The following is a 7033-nucleotide window of genomic DNA, read 5'->3' on the forward strand; positions in this document are numbered from 1 at the left end:
TGCCTGTGTTTGCACATGCTCAGTTGACAGGATGGTGCTGCTGTGTTGCACCATGCCTCAGTTTGACAGGATGTTGGCTGCTCTGTTTGCACATGCTCAGTGTGACAGGATGTTGGCTGCTGTGTTTGCACATGCTCAGTGGTGACAGATGTTGTGGCTGCTGTGTTTGCACATGCTCTCAGTGTGACAGGATGTTGGCTGCTGTGTTTGCACATGCTCAGTGTGACAGGATGTTGGCTGCTGTGTATTGCACATGCTCAGTGTGACAGGATGTTGGCTGCTGGTTTGCACATGCTCAGTGTGACAGGATGTTTGGCTGCTGTGTTTGCACATGCTCAGTGTGACAGGATGGTGCTGCTGTGTTTGCACATGCTCAGTGTGACAGGATGTTGGCTGCTGTGTTTGCACATGCTCAGTGTGACAGGATGTTGGCTGCTGTGAAAGCTGAATGCTCTGTGGTTAGAAGTGATGTCACACATTAGGATAACTGTGCTCGCTCTCTGTCAGAGTAACAGAGAGCGAGCAATTTGACCACATGACCCTCAGTACACAGCATGATGTGCGCTGTAAACAGGAAGTAGAGGAGCAGGACTGAGGTAAACCTCTGAGGGATCAAACTGAGACTGAGCTCCAGATGTTTCCACATGTTTCTGCTCTGCGTGTGTTTGATGATTATTTCAGGTATAGATGATGGAATATGGCCAGTCTGATGTGAGCCTGCTTCTCTGACAGCTCCTCACCTCTCTGTGCTGCCCCCTGCTGGCTCTGATCATTACTGACTGAGTCCTTGCTGCCACTTTATTAGGTACAGCTTGCTAACACAGGCTCAGACCTGCTTTGCCTTCAGAGCTGAGCCTTAAATCTTCATGGCTCAGATTCAGCGAAGTGCTGGAAACATCCCTCAGAGTCATGTGATCAGTGACGTCTGCTTTCAGCACTGACAGATAGACAGGATATATAATAATAATAATCAAATGCTGATTTTTTTTTCAGCCCTTTGTCTGAATGCTAATCCAGATGTGTGTGTTTGTAATGACAGTAAATAAATGTCAGACTTACAGCTCCTGCTTTACTGCATTAAAGTGATCAGATGAGTTCAGCACTTTGACATGGATGGTAGTGAAAGCAGGAAATGACAAATGTAGCACAGCAGCAGCGTTTAACAGAAACTCTGGGATGAACATCATTCATAGAACAGCTTCCAGCTTCTTTTGCTCGGCTACAGTTTGGATGGATTTGCATTTAAAGATGCAACAAGACTAAAATGGTTAGGGTCAGGAGGTCAAAGGTCAGAGCTCCTGTGGGTCTGAGGGCGGCCTCACGCTGGAGAAGGATGAAGGAGTCTGACCTGAGCCAGTGTTTGACATGAACACATCAGCACTGCTGTCAGTGAGCCTAACGACAGCCGTTAGCATCATTTCAGTGTTTCAGTCATAAAAACACTTCCTGTCTCTGTGGTGGTTACAGTGACATCATGCAGTTTGTGCTTTGACCTCCAGAGGGCGACAAATCAGCACAGACAGAGAGCTCCATTCAAACTTTGCTGCCATCAGGAATAATTCTTCAAATATAATCATCAGTGTTTGAGCAGTTATGATATCAGGGACAATCTAGACATGTGTGACAATACTGAACATGTCACATGACACACCTCAAACATCATGTGATCCACTCTCAGTCTGCACTTTCATTCATGACTTCAACAGGTTGAAATGAGCTTTGAAGAAACATTCAGTGAAATAAATCTTTCATGGATTCATGTGAGCAGCAGATGAACTTTGTACCAACAACATCTTCAATAACAGAGTCTGAATGAAGCTCAGGTGTTGATGCTGCTCACTGATTGGACGCTTGCTTTCAGCTCTGCTCTCAGTCTTTACTGCACAGGTGAAGGTAGAAAGTGTGACTGGATCTATAGACTGGAAACAGAGAAACATGCTGAACATTTGAAGCTTTGCAGCAGAAATGTTCATGTTACAAATACAGCAGAGCTGATCTGGGATCAGTGTGTTCACACCTGCAGCTACAACAAGGTTTCATGTCTCCACACGTCAGCATGTGAACTTTACTCTGACTCAGTCTGAGCAGTCAGACGGCATATTTTTAAAGTTAACACATCAGCACACACAGAGCTGAGCCCCTCCCACCTGTGCTGAGTTTCAGGTGGAGCCCCGCCTCCTTCCAGGAAGCAGCTCACCTGTGTGTCCGTGTTTAGTGTCCAGGTGTGGAGTGGAGCTTGTTGTTGGTGTGTGAAGAAACTGTAAGTTTGCTTTGTTTCCTCCTTTAACAGTTTGTCTTTAGGAACTTTACTGTTTGTTCAGCTCGTGTTTGATTTCTTCACACAACAAACTGTGTGTGTTTGTATTTCCGGTCTCTCCATTAAAGTCAGTGTGTAATGTTTCCTGGCTAACATCAGCTGTGTGCAGCTTAGTTCAGCACAAATCTGCCGCTCCATAGTTCACGGTAACGGACTCACAGCTGGACCAACGAGGCCGAGTGTGTCCGCCACTCTGAGCTACGTTCGTGTTTGTGTACTTGTAGTTTGTACTTTGAGTTCACTCAGAGCCCACAGAGGACGCAGCGTACGTGATGACGTCACAGCCCTTTACCTCCTTTACTGTCACTGTGATTAATGTTTACACACGAGACACCTGCAGAGCTCTGACGCTAAGCTAGCACACAGCATGCTAACACTAAGCTAAAGCTAGGCTAGCCAAGAACCCAGAGTGAGGTTAAAGCTAGTGATGGGCAGATGAAGCCTCATGAAGCACTGAAGCTTTTCATCCAATTGGTTCACCCCAACGCGAAGCTTCTTGAAGCTTCATTTGCTCTAGTAGGACACCTACTGGACGTAAAAATATTAGTTGGCATGAATTTGAAGAGTGTGGCCTTTTTGCACACAGCCTGTAAATGGTCAACAACAGAAGGAGTGTGTAAAACATGTATATTGTAGTGATGCAGTGTACTGTGTGTATATTTTACTGGCAGTATGGAACATGATTATTTGGAAATGCCTAAAATGGAAATGATCATATACTGTGAGGTGAGGTGTGGACAGTGGTTGTGCTTTTGTAACATTGAGGCAAGGACAGTGATTAGTGTTTAGGGGACACATCATTGGTTTGTTAAAAGAAACAGTTTCTCCACTGTGGCAGGTCGTAGGCGATTTTTTTTTCTAAACTGTCTCTAACTCTCACTAACCGCAACTCTCCATTCAAACGCCCACATTTTGTCTGAGGGGTTTTATATCGCTGTCATAGCTCGCGGCAAAGTTCGAACCGCTTCCTGAACCAGACACGTGGTACAGCCGGGCAGCGAGCTTCGGACGTCATCATTTCAGCTCCTCCCATAAATGAAGCAAGCCTCGATACGCGCTTCCGCGAAACGCCCCCTCCATTACTCGACACACGCTTCGAAAGCCTCGATACAGAACGTCACATCACTAGTTAAAGCTGAGTTAACACTGACCCCCAGACCAGCACCGTGATAAAGTGAGCTGCTGCTGCTGAACTTGAACAGGTAACAAAGTGATGAGCAGTCAGGCTGCAGGTTTCTACCTGTTCATGTTGCTACAGTAGATCACTTTGAAGTTCTTTGTGCTGTTTCATTCTTTGATTTTGTTCATAAACACTCAGAGAAACATCACGTGACCTCATCAGGATCTGTGTTGGTGTGTGGGCTGTACCTCAGCTTATGTTGTTACATGCTCATTTTTCATTTTAACATCTAAGATAATGTTATGAGGAGTAATGAAGTAACGTACTCCATACTTTTAATCAATGTGTCTGTGTAATATGTTAATAATGACTGTTTGAGTAATGACCAAAATCACTGACACACAAAGAGGATGCCTCCAACCATGCACCAAAACATTTGAGCCACAACATGCAGTTAATGTGCACAAATGTCTTGGATATGCTGCTCGGTGATGGTGGTGACTGTACTGGTAACACTGGTAGAGTATTGAACTACTGCAGCACCCACGCGGTTTAGCATGTACAAGCCCGTCTCAGGTTTGACCGTCTGGATGATTGGCTGAAGGCTGAGAAATGCTGAGTGTGACACACCAACATCCCCACAGTCAAACACACAGTGGTGGCCGTGGATGGGTGCAAACAAAGCAGTGGCTGAAGAAGAAGTGGGCTAGCCAGCCTCCAGAGCCTCCTTTACTAAATCTGTGGAAGCAGCTGTAAAGAGGAGTGGGCCAAAATCCCTCCGGACATGTCGGCACTTTTTGATCAGTTCAGATTCTGGGAGATGCTCTGATATAAAACATGTATAGACCAGAAACGAACAGAAACATCCGTTATTGTCCTGATTGGGGAAATCCCGGTGCTCCAGCAGCAGAGTGACGGGCAGGAGCAAAGCCTCACACAAATAAGAACTACGAGACTTACAGTAACAATAAGAGCTGAACAACATGTAACAGCAGCAGAGTGACGGGCAGGAGCAAAGCCTCACACAAATAAGAACTATGAGACTTACAGTAACAATAAGAGCTGAACAACATGGAACAGCAGCAGAGTGACGGGCAGGAGCAAAGCCTCACACAAATAAGAACTACGAGACTTACAGTAACAATAAGAGCTGAACAACATGGAACAGCAGCAGAGTGACGGGCAGGAGCAAAGCCTCACACAAATAAGAACTACGAGACTTACAGTAACAATAAGAGCTGAACAACATGTAACAGCAGCAGAGTGACGGGCAGGAGCAAAGCCTCACACAAATAAGAAACACGAGACTTACAGTAACAATAAGAGCTGAACAACATGTAACAGCAGCAGAGTGACGGGCAGGAGCAAAGCCTCACACAAATAAGAACTACGAGACTTACAGTAACAATAAGAGCTGAACAACATGGAACAGCAGCAGAGTGACGGGCAGGAGCAAAGCCTCACACAAATAAGAAACACGAGACTTACAGTAACAATAAGAGCTGTACAACATGTAACAGCAGCAGAGTGACGGGCAGGAGCAAAGCCTCACACAAATAAGAACTATGAGACTTACAGTAACAATAAGAGCTGTACAACATGTAACAGCAGCAGAGTGACGGGCAGGAGCAAAGCCTCACACAAATAAGAAACACGAGACTTACAGTAACAATAAGAGCTGAACAACATGTAACAGCAGCAGAGTGACGGGCAGGAGCAAAGCCTCACACAAATAAGAAACACGAGACTTACAGTAACAATAAGAGCTGTACAACATGTAACAGCAGCAGAGTGACGGGCAGGAGCAAAGCCTCACACAAATAAGAACTACGAGACTTACAGTAACAATAAGAGCTGAACAACATGTAACAGCAGCAGAGTGACGGGCAGGAGCAAAGCCTCACACAAATAAGAACTACGAGACTTACAGTAACAATAAGAGCTGAACAACATGTAACAGCAGCAGAGTGACGGGCAGGAGCAAAGCCTCACACAAATAAGAACTACGAGACTTACAGTAACAATAAGAGCTGAACAACATGTAACAGCAGCAGAGTGACGGGCAGAGCAAAGCCTCACACAAATAAGAACTACGAGACTTACAGTAACAATAAGAGCTGTACAACATGTAACAGCAGCAGAGTGACGGGCAGGAGCAAAGCCTCACACAAATAAGAACTACGAGACTTACAGTAACAATAAGAGCTGAACAACATGTAACAGCAGCAGAGTGACGGGCAGGAGCAAAGCCTCACACAAATAAGAACTACGAGACTTACAGTAACAATAAGAGCTGTACAACATGTAACAGCAGCAGAGTGACGGGCAGGAGCAAAGCCTCACACAAATAAGAACTACGAGACTTACAGTAACAATAAGAGCTGAACAACATGTAACAGCAGCAGAGTGACGGGCAGGAGCAAAGCCTCACACAAATAAGAACTACGAGACTTACAGTAACAATAAGAGCTGAACAACATGGAACAGCAGCAGAGTGACGGGCAGGAGCAAAGCCTCACACAAATAAGAAACACGAGACTTACAGTAACAATAAGAGCTGAACAACATGAACAGCAGCAGAGTGACGGGCAGGAGCAAAGCCTCACACAAATAAGAACTACGAGACTTACAGTAACAATAAGAGCTGTACAACATGTAACAGCAGCAGAGTGACGGGCAGGAGCAAAGTCTCACACAAATAAGAACTACGAGACTTACAGTAACAATAAGAGCTGAACAACATGTAACAGCAGCAGAGTGACGGGCAGGAGCAAAGTCTCACACAAATAAGAACTACGAGACTTACAGTAACAATAAGAGCTGAACAACATGGAACAGCAGCAGAGTGACGGGCAGGAGCAAAGTCTCACACAAATAAGAAACACGAGACTTACAGTAACAATAAGAGCTGTACAACATGTAACAGCAGCAGAGTGACGGGCAGGAGCAAAGCCTCACACAAATAAGAAACACGAGACTTACAGTAACAATAAGAGCTGTACAACATGTAACAGCAGCAGAGTGACGGGCAGGAGCAAAGCCTCACACAAATAAGAACTATGAGACTTACAGTAACAATAAGAGCTGAACAACATGGAACAGCAGCAGAGTGACGGGCAGGAGCAAAGCCTCACACAAATAAGAACTATGAGACTTACAGTAACAATAAGAGCTGAACAACATGTAACAGCAGCAGAGTGACGGGCAGGAGCAAAGCCTCACACAAATAAGAACTATGAGACTTACAGTAACAATAAGAGCTGAACAACATGTAACAGCAGCAGAGTGACGGGCAGGAGCAAAGCCTCACACAAATAAGAACTATGAGACTTACAGTAACAATAAGAGCTGAACAACATGGAACAGCAGCAGAGTGACGGGCAGGAGCAAAGCCTCACACAAATAAGAAACACGAGACTTACAGTAACAATAAGAGCTGTACAACATGTAACAGCAGCAGAGTGACGGGCAGGAGCAAAGCCTCACACAAATAAGAAACACGAGACTTACAGTAACAATAAGAGCTGTACAACATGTAACAGCAGCAGAGTGACGGGCAGGAGCAAAGCCTCACACAAATAAGAAACACGAGACTT

This window comes from Astatotilapia calliptera, chromosome 3, assembly GCF_900246225.1.
Source record: "Astatotilapia calliptera chromosome 3, fAstCal1.2, whole genome shotgun sequence".
NCBI classification, from domain to species: domain Eukaryota; kingdom Metazoa; phylum Chordata; class Actinopteri; order Cichliformes; family Cichlidae; genus Astatotilapia; species Astatotilapia calliptera.